Here is a 25157-nt window from a genome sequence, read left to right on the forward strand (position 1 = left end):
AGAATACTTAGTCCCGAGTATCAGCTGAAACAGATTCCATTGAGTGTAAAAGGCAAAATAGTGATGTACCTTCTAAACCACAAAATATATTTGAAATTTAACTCAATATCTGAATAAAACAGGTTATGCAATTCTCGCTCCATTATTTAAGTCTCACGCTCCTTCACACACTCACCCACCTCATTCTCTCACTCCCTCTAAAAACTACCAGTGGCAAAAACAAATACTGCAAACTTTTCAGAGTGAAACAAGGAGTTATTGATTTGACTCCATCTAAGTGCATATTTCTTCTTTAAAAAATGGGTATTTCTACATACATGGCTGATATCCGCGGCGCGGTTGACCCTGAGGCCGTATAGTATGTGTATATACAACTGCGGCTAATGCTTCTGGCAGTTCTGTTTACACGGGGTGTAATTTATTGTAGTTGGTTATGCAAGTGAAATGAATTCTTTACCTTGGGAGTACACTTTGATTTTCCGAGTTATAACTTACGTTTATGAATGTCATCTTTTCTTGGAAATGCGTCACGAAGAATCGCGAGTTAGGAGAAATATTGATATTTGAAACGTAGTCCGATTTACATATTGCTATTTCGGGACACCATAAGTCCTCTTGTGGAACATGTTACTTATTTGCTTTTACCACAAGCCAGAAATACAGTCAAAGGAAACGAGCATCCTTCGTGCATTCAGGACAACCTAGAGATGATTCATCAGCCATACTGGAAATTAATTTCCGAACCTAGTTAGGAGTGAAGGCTTAATTACCTGGCCTGACTTGTACGCCTGGCGTTCAAAGATCACATACCAAATATAGTCAAGAGGCACTCTATAAATTATTTACACTTCATTCGGTAATTAGTACTTAGGCGTCAGCTTTTTAATTAATTTATCACTGACTTCCGAGAACACTGAAGGATACACATTATATATCAGGGAGCTTGAGATGAGTCAAACTTAATAGTGTACTGTGTAATTTGTACACCTCTAACAACTTGTCTTGTTCATATATCCCTGCTGTCATATTTGAGTAAATCAACACAATATATGACAATATATTTGATTTACCATACTCACGAACATGGGGAAAAAAAGGATCAAAAGAATTCCAAAAGCGAAATTACATTCCATAATTATTTCTTTAGGAAGAATTACGATCATATTGTCCTTCAAAGAGTAGAACAGTGTATGCGTTTTCTACTTCATCAATCGACCCAGACTTCGACCTGGTGGTTAAAGGCAATCATGTAAATCCGGGAAGTTTGGGCAATTCTGTAAGCCCAGAATGCCCTAATCTCAATCCCCTTTAATAAGACTGTTTATTGCGGACCTAACAATCCGACGCAGGTTAATTAAGATGTCCTCTTGCCTCATCCAACTTTTTGGCGTGCAGCAAATCAAAATAATTGGTGTAAACTACCAAGACTTCCCCTTAAATACCGTCTGGGTCGATTTCAAGCGCTGCCTTGGACTCTACAAGGTGTTGTTAGGGCTGGCAAAGCACTCTAGATGCCTCAAGCTGGCAGAAGGCAAAATCGTTTCTAGTCAGGTGCGTCTTGTGAACAGCAGTGGTTAGAAGATGGACGTGTACGAACATCTTATGTATTGCAGTAAAAGGCCACGTTTACAGCCACTGGGTTAGGTTAAAGAAATTGTACTTAGATTAGCACAGGCAGGAACATATGGTTAAGTAGGTTGGTCTACCAAGACAATTCTCCTGGGGCCTCGAGTGATTCGACTTTAATTAAATTTGCATTTTTTCCCCCAAGTAAATAAACATTAAGGGTCTCTTGGAAATTGAATTATTTTGTAGGTAGATACCATCGAGTAGGTTATATCCTCTGGTTAAAGTAATCATGTTGATTAATTTCTGATTCTTTGGTGTTAAGTATTTTAAACATATACAGTCAGCATCTATTTGTTGATCTTTCTAACAACGACTATTTGAAAACAAGGTTTAGTTTAATAGCAAGGGTTCTGCACATAAACTGCTGGACAAAAGAAAGCATACAAATTACAAACGTTTTCAAAATTACAAACGTTATCAAAATTACAAAAGTTATCAAAACGTTACTTAATATCCCAAACACAATTGATACCCACATCAAATACATCACCATCAAATATCAATATATTTTCTTTTTATATATATATTTTTATTTTTTATTTTTTTATTTTTTTTTTTTTGGGGGGGGGTGGGGGGTCCTTTTAGCCCGGAGAACGCTTTCTTTTCCCGGTAGTTTAGATAAGTAACACATCTACAACAGAAGACGACACAACACTATTTTTTATGTCGAAGTGATGATAAAGATTCCATCTTTTCAGATCTGTTCCAAATGTCCCAAAATGTTCCAAATGACCATCGGTTAAATGAGGGTTTCGTCTTGTCTTTGTGATCAACACCATCATACAAGGAATACGTTTAAGATCCTTTGATCTAGTTAGGATCTTTATAATGAGCTGGAAACTGTAATAGTATGCTCCATTACAAAGCCAAACGTCGTGAAAGACGTCCGTTTCCGATGTGGAAATCACTCCTAATGCAGTTATCCCTTTGGAATGTCATCAGCAGGTTTTTTGCTGTAATAACGACACCGAACCACAGCTCTGATAAGCTAAGCCGTTTGAAGCCACTCGTTTATTACTGGCCTTCTCCAAAGCGCATCCTATGAATATTTGATCCCTCTTTCTGAGTTAGGGAATTTGAATGATTGAAGGTATTTTAAACGTAAAGGTTCGGATGGAACCAAGTCCGGTGTCCGTCTACATTCCTATTGCTGTGTGGGGGTATCAGGCACATCGGACTCTTTTGCCGAAGAAAGGATAAAATACCAAGACCATATACTTAGATGTCTGAAAATGTATTTGCATGCCTCGAGATTGTCATTGTGATGGGAATCCTTATTATCTTCACTGCTGATCGGAGATACGCATGTGAATTTGCACTGAAGTTTCTAAACCCAACGAAACTCTAAAGACATATTCCTCTAGCAGTGATATTTTTTTTCAATCTTGTGGAGCTTTTCTTTCACTATGCCCACTGCACGTCAGGATTGGTGGGGTAGCCCGGTGGTTGAAGCGTTAGTTCGACCAGCCGTAGATATTGGGCTGATATGGGTAAAATTTGCGTAGCCTGTCCTTGACGTCTTCCGTCGCGATGATGCAAGGCTGACTGACTGATTCACTCACTCACTCACTCACTCACTCACTCACTCACTCACTCACTCACTCAATCCTCTCCACTGCCAACTGCCACGCCACTCCACTTCTTTCGACTACCCCTAACTGCCACCATCAACACCGCTCCAATCTCACCTGCCGCTCTCCCAGTCACTTCACTCCTCTGCGTATGCGTTCTTGTACAGCTATTACCTGCATCGGCTTCTATAAAACCATCAACGTCACATACGTATCTACGGTCAACCAGCTAGGAAACTCCTCTGCGTATGCGTTCTTGTACAGCTATTACCTGCATCGGCTTCTATAAAACCATCAACGTCACATACGTATCTACGATCAACCAGCTAGGAAACTCCTCTGCGTATGCGTTCTTGTATAGCTATTACCTGCATCGGCTTCTATCAAACCATCAACCTGACATACGTATCTACGATCAACCAGCTAGCAATGCAATACAATCTAAAATGAGATATATTTCCAAGAAAAGAAAAAAGCAAACCGACGCAGTTTCTCGTCCGACTATGATATCACCTCTTCTTACAGTTCATCGTACTCTCACAAGCTAGTATGATCCTGATTTGAAATGACTCAGTTTGAATGCTTGTTATATGGATGCTAACAGAACAAATGTCAATGCCGAAACGCGTTAAACATACAAACCCTTCATCCGAGTTAGTACACTTGATACCATGTATAACGAACGTTAATAACATATTTGTTTGAGAAAAACATTCACGTAAGTCACGACATCAGACAAGCAACACAAATGATGACCATGAATGGCGATTATTCACGTGTTCCATGTTCCAACACGAAGTGCAGCGCTATTACAAAACGCAACCGTACTACTTTGCGGCAAAATAATAAATTTACTCAAGATAGTCCTACGGGGAATGAAAAGACGTTAGTTTGCTCTCTCGAGGTGGAAAAAGTGTGCATCACGCAACTTGATGATCCTCTTCATAATGAAAGTGAAACAGCATCTCGGAAGCATAGCATTCTTCAGACAATTATGACATGTCTCATAAATATCACAACGTGCTCGCTACGGCCATTGTGTGGAGAATTAATGGGCGTGGAGAATAAACGCTTCGATATAAAAATGATCTAGAATTGAATGTCAAAAGTGATAAAACTTATAATGATCTATAGTTTTGAAACCCTTATTCACACTTTATTCACACTTGCCTCAATATTCGGACTACATTCCTTTATTTGTTCTGAAACCATTTGAAAACGGACGTCTGAAGGTTTCCGTTACACAAATACATGGTTACGTCCGTTTATGTCTGTTTCTTTTATATTTCAATATTTTTGATATAGTGTAGCTTAGTTTTACCAAATATATTAAAGAAGAGCATCACATGTACTGTCATGTCCTGAATTGGCACCCACTCATTCATTCACTGACACACTCACTCCAAGTTTCCTTGTTTATGGTTAGATTGTAAGCACAATATTAGAAAATATGGATATAAACTGTAATTTTGTCATAATAATATTAAAATTGCTTCCAGTCAGTGAGTCTTTAGAAACCCTTGCATTGCGAAGTCAGATGGTGATCTGAAGAAAAGATCTAAGAATCGTTATTCACTATTTCAGAAATGGCATGGCTTTCTCCCACAAAGACAAACAAGCTCGACATTTTATATGCACAGATCTACAGTTACCATAATCCAAACGGCAAAAAAACTAGATTTTATTAGATGTCTATGGCGCTGAGCATGCAAACGATACAAGTATATAGTTTTATTTTCTTTCTGGAGGAAAACAGTCATCATATGACACACTAACACGGTTCAAATGATTTACTGGAACTATATGATCAGGTGCATAAATGATTTCGCAAACATATAATTTTTATAACAAATTGATGTCACTTCGGAAAAGTAAACTTACCAAAGAATAAGTTTGGGAACATTACGCTTTGAATGATTATTCCTGAAATGAGAGTGAGTTGGGTTTAACGCCGCTTTGAACAGTATTCCAGTTATATCACGGCGTGTCAGCTTAATGTGGGAATAAAGTCCGAAGTGATGCAAATCACAGATGTTTACCACTTTGGTGAAACCCACGAGCACGGTATGGTGTGACAAACCAAGAATCACAATCGGGGTGAACCGGGATTCGAACCCACGGGTATAGATCTGTGGCGTGCCTTAGGGACGTAACTCTGCACAGCGAATTGCCGCATCGTAGTCGACTGGGCCACCCGTGCCCCTTTCTGAAATGTGTTTCACTGAATACGTACTTACAGGAAATACAACAGAATTAAAAATAAGGTAGTTAGAACAGTAGCTTTGATTGTATAGCAATACATAAAAGGGGCGGTCGGGTAGCCTAGTGGTTTAAGCGTTCGCTCGTCACGCCGAAAACCCGGGTTCGATTCCCGACATGGGTACAATTTGTGAAGCCCATTTCTGGTGTCCCCCGCCGTGATATTGCTGGAATATTGCTAAAAGCGGCGTAAAACCATACTCACTCGCACTCAATACATAAAAGAATCGAGTTTGATTCCTCACATGGATACAATTAACCAATTTCTGGTGTTCCCCGTCCTGATATGTTCGAAAGCGGCGTAAAACACCACTCTCCCTCTCGTTTTAACGTACGTTCTGCGATGGAATAAGTCCATATGCACCATATGGCCCAAGAACACACGTGGCGTCCTGCAAGGTCGTTCTTTGGGACTAAGTGATTTATAGAGTGAACGTGATCAACCGTACGCGCAGCGTCAGCCGTGCCAGCGGGATGCCTAGACGGGAGAGGTTAAAGACAAATAAATGTCTTAGGTGATTCAATTGCAACCTCGCCGTCTGAAAAACAGAACGACTAACCACAACAGTATGACACTAACCAAATTGTGTGCTTTGCCCTATTCACCATGTACTGTCACAAGTCATGAAGTTCAAGAAATACATTTGTCTAGCAATGCCCTTTAATCCTTACGCCGATAGTTTGGACAATCTGCTTTCCGGACAATGAGTGTAGCAAACGGCTACATGCGCGTACACTGTATATTCAAAGGACAATACTCAATAACAATGTCCGGAACTTCATTACTGCGGGCGATTTCAACGCGAGCGGTATCTTACGGTTTCACGCCGATATAAAATCTGATTCATAAGATCTCATATTAATGCATGCTTTTTCATCACATAAAGATGGATTACTCATATTTTTGCATTATAGAGGTTACACTCATCTTGAAACATAAAAAGGAAGCAGCACGGGTATAGGGATCATCTCAAAGCTGAAGTAAAATCAATATCTCAGTGTGAGGGTTATAAATAAAATGAAGCACCTCCTTTATCACATTAGCCATTGCGGAACATACACCTATACATTAAATACACAAAAACGTTAAACTCAGCTGACAAAATGTTTTTGTAGTGTTCTTATGACAACGTATGGGATCACGGCAGAGTGAAATACCCTATACGACCTTACGTCACGTGACGCTGAAGACAACGTAACGGAAGTGAAAGGGGAAATGAATGATTATAAGGCTCAACAGAAAATTTCCGTTTGAACGATGGAATGTCAGTAAACAGCTTCACACAGGTCACGGCCAGAGGCCAGACGTTTCCTCAACATATTCCCTCATCATATCATGCTTCACACTCGCAACACAGCTCTAGTTAATATGCCAAAAGAAGAATTAATGTGACACATCGAATTCGCTTATCTAGCGTAATTTCAGTGATTGGAAAATTGAGTTATTATCTCCTGAAATACACATTTTACCGCGAAGATTTGTCTGTGTGACAGTTGTGATATATCTTGATGGAAGAAGTAGTAGCAGCAGAAGTAGCAGTAGTAGTAGTAGTAGTAGTAGTAGTGGTAGCAGCAATAGTAGAAGTAGCAGTTGTACAATGTAGTAGTTGCAGCAGTAATGAAAGCTGTAGTGGTTGTAGTAGTAGGAATAACAGCTGACAGCAAAAGTGGCAACTGGTAGCGGTAATAGCAGCAGCAGTAAGAGTAGTAGCAGTAGTAGTAGGAGTAGTAGCAGTAGCAGTAACAGTTGAAGCAGTAGTACAATGTAGTAGTGGTAGCAGCAGCAGAAATAGTTGTAGTAGTAGTAGTAGCAGGAGCAGCCGTAGTAAGAGTAGCAGCAGCAGTAGTAGTAAATAGTAGTAGTAGTAGCAGGAGCAGTGGTAATAGTAGTAGGAGTAGAAGTAGTAGTAGTAGTAGTAGTAGTAATAGCAGTAGTAGTAGTAGTACTTATTGCAGTAGCAGTCATCGTCGTCGTCGTAGTAGTAGCAGTAGCAGTAGCAGCACTATTGACAGACGTACTATGCAGCTATGTAGTAGTAGAAGGAGTAGTACATTGTAGTAGTTGTAGAAGGGAAGTAGCAGCTACGTAGTAGTAGCAGCAGCAACAGTAGTAATAGCAGTAGTAACAGTAGTAGTAGTCGTAGTAGGTAGTAGTAGTTGTATCAGTAGTGATAGCAGTAGTAACAGTGGAAGTAGTAGTAGCAGTAGTAGTAGTAGTAGTAGCAGCAGCAGCAGTAGTAGTAGTAGCCGCAAGAGCAATAGCAGCAGCAGTGGGCGTCGTCGTGGTTGTAGTTATAGCAGCAGTATTAGTAGCATTGTTCGTTAGTTCTTTTTGCAGTAGCAGTCGTTGTGGTAGTAGTGATAGCAGTAGCAGTAATAGTAGTAGCAGTAGAACAATAACGTAGTAGTAGTAGTAGCAATATAAGTATAAATATTAGTAGTAGTAGCAGTAACAGTAGCAGTAGTGGTAGTAGCAACAGCAGTAGTGGTGGTCGTGGTGCAGCACTGTTAGTAGTAATGGTAGTAGTAGTAGTAGTAGAATTAGTAGCAGTAGTAGTAGTAGTAGCAGTAGTAGTAGTAGTTGCAGTAATATGTGTAGTAGTAGCAGCAAAAGTAGTAGAAGTGGTAGTAGCAGTAGTAATAGTAATATGTGTATTAGTAGTAGCAGCAGGAACAGTAGTAGCAGCGGTGGTGGTCGCATTGTAGAAGTAGTAGTAGTAGTAGTAGTAGAAGTAGTAGTAGTAGTAGTAGTAGTAGTAGTAGTAGTAGTAGTAGTAGTAGTAGTAGTAGTAGTAGCACAGCAATCAACAAAATCATAGAGCCAGACCACCCGAACCAATTAAACTACCTCACACAACAGGCATCAGATAACTGGGTCCCCAACTACGTCATATAATAATGACTTAAAGAAACAGTAAGAACAGTGGTAGATGTAGTCGTAGATGTAGACGTTGTCGTCATCGTAGTACTAGCAGTAGGAGCAAATATAAAAACACCAGAGAATAACCAGTCTCGATTATCCACTGACCCACTGGGCGTAAATGGCAAAATAGCGGTGAAACTTATATGAATGGATCATTGAAATCAAGTGATGACACCAGGTGTTCGAGAAAAGGATCCTGTCGTCCCCGCAGCACACGCGACTCCAACAATAGGCATACAAGTAAGTGTTTGCTGCCTGACACTACCTGGCAGTAGTCGTGAGGTAAGATCTAGAGTGAGTGAGTGAGTATGGTTTTACGTCGCTTTTAGCAATATTCCAGCAATATCGCGGCTGGGGACACCAGAAATGGGCTTCACACATTGTACCCACGTCGGGAATCGAACCCGTGGTCTTCGAACGCATTAACCACTAGGCTACCCGACCGCCCCCCCTGAAGTAAGTAGAAGAATTATACTTATACCATCAACGACTCGCAGTGCAGAATGGTAACTCCTTCTGCTACTTGTGGGTTCGAATTCCAATTCGATTAACGTCCTTGCCGTGTCGTGCTTTCAAATTCGGTGAAAGATTACGTCACTTTATATGGAATACTGTAAGGTAAATTCGAACATTGTTGCGTTCTTGTGATCTCGATCTTTGTAAACCAACTCCATATGTCGAGAACGCAAGAATGTCCCCCACAGTATTTCATAACTTTCGGAATTCAAACTAAACCGAAAATACCGTTACATTACCGAAATACCGTTAAAAACGGTGTTAAACCAAAAGTTATTCACTCGCTCCCAAATCGCCGAGCTTGACCACCCAATCAACTTGAAAACTGATAGGTCAGACTTAATATACTTATATCGTTATGAAAGAGCATTGCATATTGACATCGTCTGACTATCTACTCTGAAGATACTTGAATGGCTGCCCTGTCAATCAAATCGCTAGACCTCAAGATACAGTTTTTAGACCTAAAACTAACATTTCTTTTCTATTTGTGATCGTAAATGTAGATTAACACACAGTTTTACGCCAACAACAAAATGCCATATGCCCTGGACCAAGTTTTTCTGATTTCTTGAATCGATTTTATGAACAGGCTATTGTGGAAAAGGACGGATCCTCCTCATATCGACAAACGAGCTTGGTGGCTATATCCCACAGCCAAGCGCAGATAGCACGATCTTTTTATAGGGCGAAAATGCGCAATTTCCTGTGATTGGCAGAAAGAAAATAGTGAAGCAATAGAGTCCTTCTACAACTGGTTTCTTATCAGGAATTGGGCACATTCCAAACTGTTTTGCATTTTTTTGTATTTTTTTGCGATATCCTGAATTAGAGGAGACTTTTCAGTGCTCAGGAATGTCTTCCTTACCATTTACGTTTTTTGGCAGTAAAAAGATAGTACTTTTGGTTTACAGCTTTATAAAGTCGATCTAAATTGCATTTTCCAATTTTATTGTGAGTAGAAGACATATGCAAATACGTCCTCCTGTCCAAAATAGAATTAAGTATGAAAGGTTGTGTAATAAAATGCCTCCCAGTAATCAACGCTCAGGTTATTAGCCAATTAATGAAGTGAATTTATTAGTCAAGTATGATTATTGCTTTTATCACCTCAATATTAAACCTCGGTGCAAAAGAGGTATTCATCTCTGCCATTCGCACAGTCATAAAGTGTCATTATCTTTGGCAGCGACATATAGTTTCCTACGTCACAGATTGTGCGTGTCATTGAATTGGTAGAATTCACCCTTAGCTTTACAAACATACTTCAAAACTTTAAAACTTTAATGACTTTTTCATAAAGAAGACCGCCTTCGTTGTCTAATGGATAGTGCGGTAGGTCGGTGGTTCGTACCAAAAACGTTAAACGATTGTACTTGTTACCCAGCCTGATGTTCGGCATTAAGAGCATAAAAAGGCCTGGTCGGTAAGGAGTCCGTATGCTGTGTCTGTGTGGTGCATCCATGTTAAACAGCGGCATTGTATCTCAGTGCGCTATCACTATACATCCGGCATTAGTCCTGACTAGTATAGGAAGCCATGCACACACGTCTCTATATAAGTGCAATAGTCCCCATTTCACTTCACCAAGGACTATGTCTGTACGAACTGTTTTGTTTTACCGATTTTCTCTTTTAACCGAACCACTCTATGTCGAGTGAGTGAGTGAGTGAGTAGGTATGGTTTTACGCCGCTTTAGCAATATTCCAGCAATATCACGGCGGGGGACACCAGAAATGGGCTTCACACATTGTACCCATGTCGGGAATCGAACCTGGGTCTTCGGCGTGACGAGCGAACGCTTTAACCACTAGGCTACCCGGCCGCCCCCGCTCTATGTCGAAGTAACGATATATATACATAGTGTTTGACACAACAATCAGTTTCCCTAAAGATCAATGTCTAAATCTCGCAGTTATCTCAAACATCTCGTCTTTCCCTACACATGTTATCTAACGTGTCTCCCTTCTGCACACTGCATGGCACTATAACGATGCATATTTATAACGGACCATTTTGCACTAAGGTCAAATGTTTCACACACAATGCGTTCAATGTGGCGCTCCTTCTAGCATATTGATTTAAAAGCATGTGTTCAGTTTCAGGGAAAAAGCAACCTCATTCAACGGTTTATTTTGTAAAACATACAAAAACCAAAAGTAATTATATTTCAGGATTAAAATTGCATGAATAAAACTGCTGCAAATGTATTTTCTGTCGCATGCGTCATCCAAGTCCCTTCATCAAAGTTATGTTATGCTTCCTCCAATGGCAAGATGTCCTCGTACCTTCCGTATCATCCGTGAGGAATTATATCCATCGGTTTAATAACCTCGAGGCGGGAAACCTGGGGATCATTCAGCTTCAATAATCTAATTTCGTAATCCATATTCTACAAAAATACTTGTTACCAAAGATTCATTTTACACAGTTTTGATCGACATTGAATATTCATTTTTGTTGATTACTCATGCTTTTATAGAATTAATCAGCCCAATGAAGAAAATTGCTCGAAATTGCCCGTAGTCATCTTATTCAAATTGCGAAAACGGTTTCTCCACCATGAGCAGATTACTCCCGATACGTGGCACTAAGTAACAGTTCAAGCATAATCATTTCACAGAGTTAACAATTTATTTACTCATTCCACAACAGAAATACGCCGTCTTCTCCTTTGATCACTGACTTTGTTTCCGTATGGTGCTTTCCACGACTGAGCAGTTCCGCTGGTAATTCAAGCTAATTATTGGGAAAGACAACGTTGATACGCTTCGTACGTTGTTTGTCCGTAACGAGCCATCGACTAGTTAACTTATCATTATATGATGTTTAACAACTTTATACTAGAATTGGCTTCTCAAAGCATGTAATCTTTTAATTAACAGGGGATACTAACGCAAAACCAAAGAGATGATTTGAATATTTTTTCTAAGATCAGATGTAACTACTTTCTGCCAAAATGATTTGACGTTCGGTCTTAAATTATAGGTCCACGTTTTCTAGTCTGCGAACGTTAATGTTCTATGTTATCTGGTGTCTTTCCATGAGTTAACGTTAAGGGTAGATCTCATCAGTGACATACTTATATCTGAGTGAGTGAGGGTGGTGGGTTTAGTGCCACTTTTAACAATATTCCAGTTGTATTTATGTGTGAGGAAAGCCAAACAGGGGGTAGGTTATAGACGCTCAGCACTCAGCAATATTCCATCTGCAAGACGGGGGCCTCTAAATACTCGAGCCTGGACCTGACAAACCAGTGATTGACATCATGAGCAACAACCGGGATACGATGGTACGCAAATCAACAAGCCACCGAGTCTGACTTCCCATTCGACGGAGTTGCCTCGTACGATAAGCTTAGGTTACTGGGTATCTATAACGACCCTGCAAACCCACGTGTTTAAGAGACCACGAATCATAATCAGGGTGAATATTGGAATCGAACCCTCAAACAGCGGATCCTGTCACGGCTAAACGACGCAACTCTTCTCGGAGACCTGTGACGCCTTGACCACCAGGAGCTGTCGCTATACGACCCTTGATATTTATTACCTACATCAATGTCATACTTGACGACATACAAACGAACAATTGACGAGATGAACGTTGGCCATGTGATAGTGTATCATTTACTTGAACGTCCCCATCTTACTGAAAATAAATAATCAGTATCGTCCATCAGGCATTAAATTACTTTGATAAAGTACTTGACTATTTGGCATCTGTCAACCGTATTTCATATTGCCAATTAACACTCTAATGAATTATTTCAATGTGACTCTCATAAAATCAAAGCGTGCATTGAGGTCGCATTCCTAAAGCGTTCAAAGTTCGAATAAGCTGATCTAGAAGAGGGATCACATTCGGATCTAGTTCATATAACAAAATACGTACTGTTGACATAAATATGATTGTCATAAGGGATATTGTAGATAGGTATGCTTGTATATATGACCTGCAGGTCACCTTTCTGAACCTATGTACCTTTACCTACCTCCTCACCATTGTCACAACGTTACGAACGCAAGAACGTTACGACGATATGTCGACGTCCCCTGTGCCAACGCTACATACATGTGTGAGCAAACTTTGTTTCAATTTCCAAATTTCCAGCATGGGATCATTTGAATCATAGTCCTCTTTCACATCTGATTTGTGAACGCATGACATATTGACACTGAACAAAATAACAGACATAATCTTAGTATTTGCTTTAACACTGTGCACTAATAGACAAAAGGAAACCTGTTTGTTATATACATGTATTTAAAAGAACTATGAACAAAATACAAACCATTGTCACTTATGTAACAATATTATGTAAACTTAAGCCACTTAACCCTTTCAAGGGGAATAGTGAGTGAGTGAGTTGGGTTTAACGCCGCTTTTAACAGTATTCCCGTTATATCACGGCGTGTCAGCTTAATGTGGGAGGAAAGCCCGAAGTGATGCAGGTCTCAGACGTTTACCACTTCGGTGAAACCCACGAGTACGGGTATGGTGCTGACAAACCTAGAAGCATAATCGGTGCGAACCGGGATTCGAACCCAAAATCATAAGTTTCTGGCGTGCCAAAGGGACGCAACTCTGCACAGCAAATCGCGGCGCCTTAGACAACTGGGCTACCCGTGCCCCCTCAAGGGGAATATGACCCATTGACACTTATATTACAAAAAAGCATTGTCACTTGTATGACAAAACGTACACTAAGTACTTATCGGAAAGCCCCTTTGATAGAATACGCCTCTAATTTCACTGATTCTGTAATTTTCTTCTAAATTGATTTATTTTTTCAAAGCTTTTACTAAATAATGAAATGATGAGTGTCCTCATACTCTGGTTGATGAATGTGTGTCCATTACAATCAAGCGTATTCTATCGTCACTACGTGTTACAACAACGTGATGCATGTTCCTATGTTTCTTAACTGAACATTACAGCTCGCTTCTCGATAAACCCCTTTTACTCATTCTACCCTCAAGCAGTAAGCCATTCTTCACAAAGGCAACAAATAGAAAACGTCAATTTAATTGATATTTCACCGAAGCGCGTACCCATATTTTCCAACCATCCTACTTTAATTTTGTGATTGGCAAAGAAGAGCTGTAAGGGATAAATAAAGTCCAATGGAGCGGTAAGTGATCACAGACAATGCACCAGGACGTGTTGCAAGCACCTATAATGGCTTAGAGACACATCGAATGTCATGCCTCGCAGATGAGTGGCTCGGGAGCTAGTGCTCAGGTCCTATCTACCGACAGACTATAAACGATTCTGTACGTGTTTGGGAATTGTCTGCAAAAGACTTCATGATTGCATTGGAGAGGCAGGTTTCTGATAAGATCTGGACGAATATAAGCTGGCTCATGACGGTAGAGGCCAATGCTAGTTTCTGAAGGATCTAGATTCTTTGGTTGAAATGTTTTTTTGGCAGAACCATCACGCGAGGCGTGCCCAAGAAACCAGCGAGGCGATAAGTGATTGTTTTGAAGCGCGGCCCTATCAGTTGCTTCAATTAACGCCCAGAATATTGCATGACCTTATGATTGGTGTTTGTGTTATCTTTGTCCGAACGTAAATAACTAGACAACGTTTCTTGATTGAAATCCTCACCTTTCATAAAATGAAAACAAGTTCATCGAATTGGCTCTGGTGACTGTGTAATTTCCATCGGAAAAAGTGGTCATCGATTGGTTTTACTGGGTGGGAAACAATATGTGAGGATCTGCTTAGTCCATGGAAAAGAAATCAGCTCTCTTGGATTAGGATTCTAGGTTAGTTGTTGAAAGTGTACACTGTTTCCAAGGGATCTATTGGAAAGTAGTGCACCTCCCCAGGGAAATTCTTAAACGTCTTCTCATCAGGTGTGAATGCGAAAAACGGAATAAAAAAGGAGATTCGGAGAAATGATATCATTGTCACATGCATCAAATGGAAATTGGAAAAATATGAAACGCAATTATTCACGAATCACTTGCGATTTACTACGTTTGATGTTCGCAGAGTTAATGAGTTAGTGACTGAATGATTTAGCCACTTGATATTTGACGTTTCTGTCAACATTGATGATACAATGACTGTGTCCGTAGTTAGTAAGTTATTGACTTAATGATTTAGTCGCTTGATGTTTGACTTTCAGTTAACATTGATGATACAACGGCTGTGTTTTGGGAGAGTTAGTGAGTTTGTGACTAGTTGATACATGAGGTTTCTGTAAACATTGATGATATAATCACCGAATTAGTGAGTGAGTGAGTGAGTGAGTTGGGGTTAACGCCACTTTTAACAGTATTCCAGTTATATCACGGCGTGTCAGCTTAATGTGGGAGGAATGCCCAAAGTGATGCAGGTCTCAGACGTTTACCACTCCGGTGAAACCCACGAGCACGGGTATGGTGCTGACAATCCTAGAAACATATTCGGGGCGAATCGGGATTCGAACCCACAATCATAGGTTTCTGGCGTGCCCAAGGGACGCAACTCTGCACAGCGAATCGCGGCGCCTTAGACGACTGGCCATGGGCCACCCGTGCCCCCCCGAATTAGTAATTTAGTGACTGAAAAATTTAGCCAGTTGATATATGACGTTTCTGTGTTCGCAGAGTTAGTCACTGTATGATTTAGTCAATTGTTTGTAACTGTTGATGATACAATATGTTCGCAGAGTTAGTGACTGAATGATTTCGCCTATAGATATATGACGTTTCTGTAAATATTGACGATACAAAGTGTTCGCAAAAAATGTGACAATTCTTTCCAAACAGGTTAGTATACCAGGACAGTTAGTGCAGGACAGTTAGAGAATTAGAGTAACGGGAGCAGGTCATTCCCGACCCCTAGTACTTTTGTGCCTGCAGTTAACAACACAATACGGTGTTATCATTAACGTGGTGCAGTTACCGACGCCTCATAGTGTTCGCTAAGTGTATGTCTAATATAGCTCGTGGTAATAACGTGTCTGTAGTTACTGACACAAAAAGCTTTCGCGAAGAGCTTGTCTGATTTAATTGGTAGCGTTTACGTGATTGTACGTAGTTACCGACGCCTCATAGTGTTCGCTATTTGTATGTCTAATATAGCTCGTAGTATTTACGTGCGTGAAGTAACTTACGCCAAAGCGTGTTCGCGAAGAGCATGTCTAATCTAACTGGCAAAGTTTACGCGCAAGTACGTAGTTACCGACGTCTCGTGGTGTTCGCTATTTGTATGTCTAATATAACTCGTAGTATTTACGTGCGTGAAGTAACTTACGCCAAAGCGTGTTCGCGAAGAGCATGTCTGATCTAACTGGCAATGTTTACGCGCGTGTCCGTACTTACGGACGTCTCGTGATGTTCGCAAAAAGCATGTCGAATCTATCGGTACAATGTACGTGTGTGTAGTTAGTTAGCGCACAACAGTTCAATATAGTCACAGACTAATTTAACGGAGCATGGGGCATTAATGACGTTGAGTCTGTATCATATATACACATGGGTGTTATAAAATGATAATTATTATTCGCATGACACATAATTATGTTACGTTCATGTTCTGCGGCTTATCTGAATCTATGCATGCATGATATGAAGACAAGTATGGTGCTAATTCGATTACATAACGCATGTAAAGTATTGCACAAAAATGCTTACATTGCTTTAGGTGAAATCGGGTTTAACGACGTGTTTAAAATCATTACGCTTATACAGTGACCTGTATGCACGTGTGTGTTTGTTCGGCTACTTGTGCTAGTACGGTCTTATGTTGCTTGCCCATTGACATACCATGCCTCGGTTTAACATGGCTACCCCACTCAGATACAATATACTGACTTTTATCCCCTTAATGCAAAGCGCCAGGCAGGGTAACAGGAAGTACCACATTAACGTCTTTCTGACGAGGTCAGGGGATCGAACCACCGACCTACCACTCCCCAGGCAGACGCTCTACCCACCACAGAGACGGGGGACGCTTACAGTAAAGTGGACTGTGTAATCCTTGCCTCATTCACACAAACCAAGGTAATACCAAATATCAATATGAAATTGCGTCCCGGTCGATGGTTCGAAACGAATTCGCCGAAATTTAGATCCCGGACGCTACGAGTAACATTTTTTTCCCCACTAGTTGCCGCTGAAATCGATTCGATTAAGAATTAATTAACACAAATTAAACGTTTCTGTGGACTGGATATTTTTAGTCTACCATATGTAGTTTTTAGACGTCTTGAATTAATGGGCAGTCTCTGAAATAGGTTTCAGCCTTAAAAGTAGCACGTAGGGCCTCTCCTATTTGTTGAAATGACACACGTTTGTGATGCTCTTACACATTTGACCCTCTTTCATGACCGTCATTATACAACATTACTTCTGTTCTTGTGTGTGTACTTGTATGTCATTGCCGATCTATCATTAAACCGTTAACAGGCCTGTTGGTGGAGATTCATGTGTGGGACGGTTTGTGTCAAGGCGAAATAGCCATTTTGGCATGCATGGCTATTTACAGCTTTTACACTTACCTAAATAACTGTGTCACCACGGTATCATGCTATAAACCCGCCGCCGGAGAATTTGTCCCGGTCAGATTAATCCTCGGAGAGCATATACCGGAATGACATCTCCCGATGTGGGAGTGGGTTGTATTTGCAATTATATGTATTAGGAAATTTAAACTTGAGGAGAATTCGTGATCCAAAAATACACTGTATATCATCATTCTGAACGATTGATACGCGTGGTTTTGTTGTTATCGATGCAACTTTAATATGATTCGTGATTTTTGAATTTGGCGCATATATTTTCGTTAGATACTCTTTGATAGTATCTAACTATAATATACAAATTTGTGTTAGTGAGTGTGTTTGGTTAAAGCCGCTTTAAAAAATTATTGCAGTTATATCACGGCAAGTCAGCCGAATGTAGATGGAATGCCCGACGAGATGCAGGTCTTCGAGTTTAGCTCTTTGGTGAAACCTGCGAGCACGGGTATAGTGCTGAAAAACCCGGAAACATGATCTGACCGAATCTGGGCTTCGAACATTTGATAATAGGGTTCTCGCACGCCTGAGGGACGCCATTCCACATAGCGAATTGTTGAGCCTTAGACGACTAGGCCACCCCGGCCCGAATTTACGAACATGGCGAACCCTCCGGAACGAACGTTACAATACTTGTCGCAGCCCAAATTCGTTATGTGCATATGGACGCTTACATTAGTCTAAAATACAAATTGTCACTTGGGTATACCAAATGCACCTCATGCGTAGTCATTGCTTATTTTTTCCATTGCAATCATAATAAGCATGATAATTTTTCCTTATCTCTGTAGGTTTATAAGAACAGTCATTACATGGTATATTTGATTCATTCGTGTCTTATCACTTTCTCTGTGCTACCCTCGGTCTCTAGCAAAAATGACTCAAGGTGATATGTATGTTGCAAGTCCTACTCAAATTTTGTGTTAGTATTGTGTTTACATTCTCATAATACGAGAAGGTTCGAAAACAAATATCTCTTTTCTATTTCCTCTAACAGTAATTAAGTTTAATTCCATCGTGTCACATAGTCCCCGGATGACCTTTGACCTTCCGTTTGCATTAAATCGGGTCATATTTGTGTGAAAGGTCCTCCCTAATTTGTGCAAGCCACCAACATATTCTGTCGCGTATTCATGCCGTTATTAGATGTTGAAGAAACATTATCCTGTCCTCTCGGGAGCGAAAATAAATCTCATGATATCATGCAAGTCATCCTAAACTACAGCATCAAGCAAACATCCCCGTATCATTTGGAGCATCATGCCTCCACAACCATGTTATAAAGTCTTCCGTTATCGCTGGCAAATGATTCCTTTATCGGGCATCATTTGTGCCTAAGGGAAGGAGGCTTTCAGTCTTGTAGATACTCATCGGGAATGGGAGGAAGACCAGTTTGACGGCTGTATTACATACAGGAGTGTGAATAAGACATGCAGGTCATGTCAGTGTATGCCATATCGGGTTACGTGTATTAACAATCAATCAGATATACAGTAAACTACGGTTATAACGAACACGCTTATAACGAACTGACGGATACTTTTTGGTCCCGACTATTTGCTTTGGTTATGCTGTATATATGCTTATAACGAACTACGGTTATAACGAACTTAAATTAGTAGTCCCTTTGAGTTCGTTATAACCGTACTTTATTGTATGTTGTATAATTTGCACTGATGGGTCAGCGGAAATCGAGTATTTATCACCGGATTTCACGAATGATAAGAACAGCGTAATAATTTCTCCATGCTACTGAACCAACGGACAAAGGTGAAATAATTCTTACTGAGCTTGATACAGCATATTTATGGTTTATGCTGATTGTTCCATAGTTTTCATTGTTTTGCGAAGCGTTTCATTGCAATTTATCATCATATGAACTGACTCACAAATACTAAAGATGGCGTCATCCATAATTGTTGTTCATGACGTGACATACGACTAAATTTTCCAACATAGCTGATGTTTTCACATGGGATCAGGAAACATTTGGGTTATATTCTCTACTGAGAAATCCGGATTATCTTGCCCTCGTGAATTAAAGTTGAAAGTTTCTTGCCAAGACCCAAAATATCACGGAAAACCTATAAGCTTAGTTCGTAGGTTATTCTCTAAATATGTTATAGGTACTATCACTGGTGTATTTTAATTCTCTTACTAGCAGGACTATTTCTGGCAGTGACATGATAGCTCTTGTAATAAAGTGATAATGTTTGTTTGTTAGTTTGTTTATTTGTTTGTTGTTTAACGCTGCACTCAGCAATATTCCAGCTTTATGACGGCCGCCTGTAAATAATCGAGTCTGGACCAGACAAGCCAGTGATTGATATCATGAGCATCGATCCACGCAATGGGGTTACGATGACATGCATCAACCAAGTCAGCGAGCCTGACCACCCGATCCTGTTAGTCGCCCCTAACGACAAGCATAGTCGCCTTTTACGGCAAGCATGGGTTGCTAAAGACCTATTCTACCCCGGATCTTCACGGGTTAGAAGTGATAATAACTTCTGTAACAAAGAAAAACCTGCTAGCGACTAAAACAGCCTTGCTTATGACAGTAAAATGGACGTGACTTATTCAAACCAATATAACTACACCTGCATAACATACACTCGTAGATATGGAACATGTCGCTGACATTAACACAATACGTTTTGTAAAAGCTGTTCTGGTATTGACTTTGGAGAAGATTGAAACAGCTCTCTTCATACATGGGTTGAACATCACTGGTTGCATTTAAACCAAACCTGTACTTCTATTTACATTTCACTGAAGATATGGTCCCAATATTTTCATTTTAGACTATTTGTAATAACTCAGAATAAAAAAACACATCCTCTCCTTTGTTGTAGTTTGTACCTCCATCGCGTATTTTTTTGGCTTTTTTTAAAAAACATGTTTTGATCACGCGACTTTATCAACTTTGGTCCTTCCCTTTGACTTTGAGGCAAAAGGACAGGTTTTTGTAAAAATAAATGTGGGGATAACAAAGATTATCAACATAATATACAGAAAAAATTCAATGTGTCATCATCATTTGCAAAACCTTTTTGAAAACGTTTCTTGTCTTCATTCTCTTTAATGAAAGCATTCACTTTCCAGTCAAAAAACCTTGAGAAAAAATATAAACGCACTTAGTGACATTCACAAAAGACTGATACCTTTCTCGACGAAGCATTGACAGCGTCAACACCAAAGCTGCTTGTCATGCAATTCAGCTGGAATGATTTAGTGGATAAGTCAGCTCCTCAGTCACGATATCAGAAGGGATGTGCAAACATCAATCCGGCAGTCTCCTGGTGCTGAGCCAGCGCGGTTAGAACTCATGTACAGAGCCGTGGTTCCTTAAATGGAGCAGCCATTGAACGTAGACGCGAAAGGGTTAATCGCGTTACTTCAAGTAATGACTGACGGAATGTAAACCTTAGAGAAAGATGACAAGCCTGAGAGGCAGATAGAGAGCAGATAATCGTCATTTGTTGTCAGGGCAATGACATCTGTCATCCCTATTAAAGGATAACTTATTTAAGATGGTAAAAACGTTAAATTGACAATGGATGCTTGTGAGGGCAATGCTGTATAACAAAGTTAATTTGTCAGTTAAATAAAAAATATATGTACTGGCGAAGGAGGAGGTCGTATCCGCTTAATTTTCCATTATATAAGATACTCAACAGTACTCCAGCTACACTACCGGGCAAAAGAGGATATACACTTGGGAATTGGATTTGGCCAAAAAAATAAAAAAAACGCTATCACAACTTTACTTTGGCTGAAAACAGTTGCTGAAACACTGCAAACTTAAGAACCAAAGAACAACTCTGGTACTCCTATCAAATGCATCGCCATCGACAAACCATTTCTTGTTTGTTTAGGCAGCTTCAAACGTGTGTATTCTTTCTTTTGTCCGGTAGTTTAAATACACAGGCCTGTTAATACTCGAGTCAAGACCAGACAGCCCAACGATTGATATCATGAACAACGATCTAATGCGTCAGGATACGATGACCTGTGACCAACCTAGCCATCGACCCTGACTACCCCATCCATTCTGGGGTCCAATTCTTTCCTGAGATACTCACATGGCTCGCTATAACAGAGGAATGATTGGGGACTCGTTTTGTGTTTCATCGCCCAGAGAGGCTATCCTTTTACTTTCGGATTGAGATCCTGTTTGTTTGATCACCTTCCATTGATTTCCTTGTACTATTTGGGGGGCGCGTACTTTTTGCACCAAGTAACATTGTGTACTTCAGCTTGAATCCGAGAAGTGAAAACCATAAACATAGGTATAACGAAGTTTAAAAGACATTAACGTCCAATAACACAAAAGTATATCATCTTTTATTATCTTTGATGATTGTTAATCATTATTAATGAAAGTGTAATACAATATAGCATACGATTTGTACCATCTGTACAAATGGTTGTTCTGAAATGTCTGGCCATTACAGTGCAATCTTATAAACACCAACACCATTGTCAGTGTACTGATAATAGAGTGAGTGAGTGAGTATGGTTTTACGCCGCTTTTAGCAGTATTCCAGCAATATCACGGCGGAGGACACCGGAAAATTGGCTTCACACATTGTACCCATGTGGGGAATCGAACCCGGGTCTTCGGCGTGACGAGCCAACGCTTCAACCACCAGGCTACCCCACCGCCCCCTGATAATAGAGACTTTCTACTGCGTTTCATAAAGGTTAACCACGTTGGTTGCATGTAGAACCACGTCGACAACGTTTACATGACATTCTAAAGAAAAGTAATTCTCTGACCAGCGTACATCATGGGTCACTATATGCCGTTGGTACTTGCTGCTGTCGTTTTAATCAGCCCTCACACAGAGTTGGACGTCATCGCATAACCTCCTTGTTGCAGGTGCCAGAACACGCCAAATCACCAGCCACCATCATGGCAATAACGTCCGCAGCCACGATTAAACCCATGAAACCACAGACAGTCGCGTGGTGACATTTTCTGCATGAACAAGCACCCCAAGACTCCCGACAAGATGTTTCGTACTTTCTATGGCGCTGAGAAAACGATTAACATCACAGCGACTTCAAATATCATGTTCCTTTTACGAGATCCTGCAATGAAGCTAAAACGCGTGGAACTGCAGCTGTTATTTGGTCATTTCCAAGGGTGACCTTCAAGTACATTTGCATCCGGGCATAAAACCGAGCCTATGTATGTCTTCGTTAAATCGAGTATCATATCAACATAACGTAGGACGGCACAGACGGTTTGTAATCAACAGTTAGTGCTCCCGCCGCCATGGAAGGAGTACTGATATTAGGACGTTCGGGTTTTAGGGCTAGGGTGACTCATGGGATACTTATATAAAAAAAAAGCGAAAAAATCTTCCCATAATCACAGGAAATCTCTTCTAAAAGCGTAGAAGTCCATTGTACGATTCCGACTTTATCATAAGCATGAATGTGTTTATGACTCACTATCCAATAGTGATCACGCCAGGTTTTCGCGAAGGGTGAGGGTATCCTGCCCAACCGGTGGCACCCGTCACAAACACATGCACATGCAAGTCAATTGTTTATCTGAATAACTACACGGGAACACGGACATGACACGTGATGCATTTTGTGGGAGGTAGGTCAGTCTATGACTCCCCAAACATGAATATCAATGTAACACTCCCACGTGTCATATTACGTGTTGATCAACTCTACAGACAACAGAGAATTATAATTGCTTTTGCACTCACTGCATCGAACGGGTACCCGGTAGGATAATGATGATGATTTGAATTTAAAGCTTGTGGAAGGTTGTGTTGTATATTCTCCATGGAGCTGAGACTGAGATTGTTCTTATCATCATCATCATCATCATCATCATCATCATCATCATCATCATATTTGCATGAGATTTGCAGAATCGTTACATGCTTATCAGTGTGGTTCTGTCAAGGACAATAGTCATAATTGCACGTGTGAATATAATTATATATTCGACCAATATTGCTCTTCTCAGTCAATATCATTCAAAACCACAGGCGTATCGCATCGCTGTATCAATCCAGACCAGCACAAATGAAACCCGATTTTGAACTCTTTGATGTTCCTTGTAGAATAATCAATGACATTTCAGTTAGAATAGGCTTAATGTAAACCGTCTGTCAACTGTTTCGAGTGCCTTCACATGAACAGATATAACGGGAACTAAACCATGCGCAGTAGAACCAGGAACATATCCAGGTTGATCTTCCTCAACTACAATAAATGTTCAAGAGTGTGTATTCGAAAACTTCCAACAAACACATGCATCAGTACATCGGCTGCTGGTTCCAAATAATCCGTTTCATTGTTGCTGACATCTGTTCAATCTGTTTCTGTGTGATAAATGGCTTAATATAGACGCGATGGTTCTTTCAGACAAAAAACTCGTTCTTTTTATAAATGTCCCCGATGAATTCTATTTACCGACGTGATGAACAGCAAATTAATTGCAAGCATTTATCAGATATATCAATAGAAAACCTATCGGGCTGTTGTTCTTTTTCAGTGTCTCGCCTGCAATATATACCAATTTAGAAACAAGTAAAAATGTATAACTGTCAGGATTTCGACATCGTATATTGAGTTAGGAAAGGTATTAGGGATGGTAAATTAATTACTTAAATAAACGAGGGTTTGCGTGTTCAGTCAAAGAGAAAGTATTGAGACGTAGTTTGCTTTGAAAAATGTGTTAACTTGGTTACCAGTCATTCGGTTCCAGCAATAACTGTGCCTTTCACCCCATGTATTTTTTGGCCGCACAGCCTCTACAGTTTATGACCAGACAACGTTTATTACACTGCTACACCCACACTGCCTTCATAGTTTATGACTAGACAACATTTATAACGTTACTGCAGCCTACAGTCGGACAGCCTTCACAGTTTCAGACTAGAAGACGTTTATAACACTGTTACAACCTACACAAACACTGCGTTTTTTAGTTTATGACTAGACAACGTTTATTACACTGCTAGCCTACACAAAAACTACCTATATAGTTTATGACTAGACGACGTTTATAACACTACTATAACCTACACAAACACTGCCTTTTCCAGTTTATCACTAGACAACGTTTATAAAACTGCTATCCTACACAAACACTGTCTTTATAGTTTATCACAAGACAACGTTTATAGCACTGCTAGCCTTCACAAACACTGCCATTATAGTTTATCACTGCACAAAGTTTATAACACTGCTAGCCTACACAAACACTGCCTTTATAGTTTGTCACAAGACAAGGTTTAATCACTGCTATATAAACACTGCCTTTATAGTGTGTCACAACATTTATCACAACGCTTATAACACTGCTATAGCCTACACAAACACTGCCTATATAGTTTATCACTAGACACAGTTATAACACTGCTACCGCCACACTGTTTTCATAGTTTATGACCAGAAGAGTTTATAGCACTGCTACAGCCTACAACAAGACTGCCTTTATAGTTTGTGACAAGAAGACGTTTATGACACTGTGTTTCGGACACAGCAAATGTCCACTGTCTCATTCAAAACGGAATGATAATAATTATATTTCAGTCAAATAATTGTCATTTTGTGATGTATTTGCCTTCCAAAATATTGTCTGGTTAATTAAAGGAACAAAGCGTGAAATATTTTTTTTAAATTTCCAACCTCTCGCTTTAGGATCGCTATATCATGACATTTAGTAGTCGTTCAAACTACTTACATTTCACAAATATTAGTTTTC

General features: G+C 40.1%; 1 protein-coding gene across 1 annotated transcript in view; it reads right to left on the minus strand.

Annotated features, from left to right (window-relative positions):
• The window catches only part of LOC124133679 (gamma-aminobutyric acid receptor subunit gamma-2-like), a 107334-nt gene that overhangs the window by 64144 nt on the left and 18033 nt on the right, over positions 1 to 25157 (minus strand). The window lies entirely within an intron of this gene.

The sequence above is a fragment of the Haliotis rufescens genome, unplaced genomic scaffold (genome assembly GCF_023055435.1).
Source record: "Haliotis rufescens isolate VD_foot unplaced genomic scaffold, xgHalRufe1.0.p SCAF_7, whole genome shotgun sequence".
Taxonomy (NCBI): domain Eukaryota; kingdom Metazoa; phylum Mollusca; class Gastropoda; order Lepetellida; family Haliotidae; genus Haliotis; species Haliotis rufescens.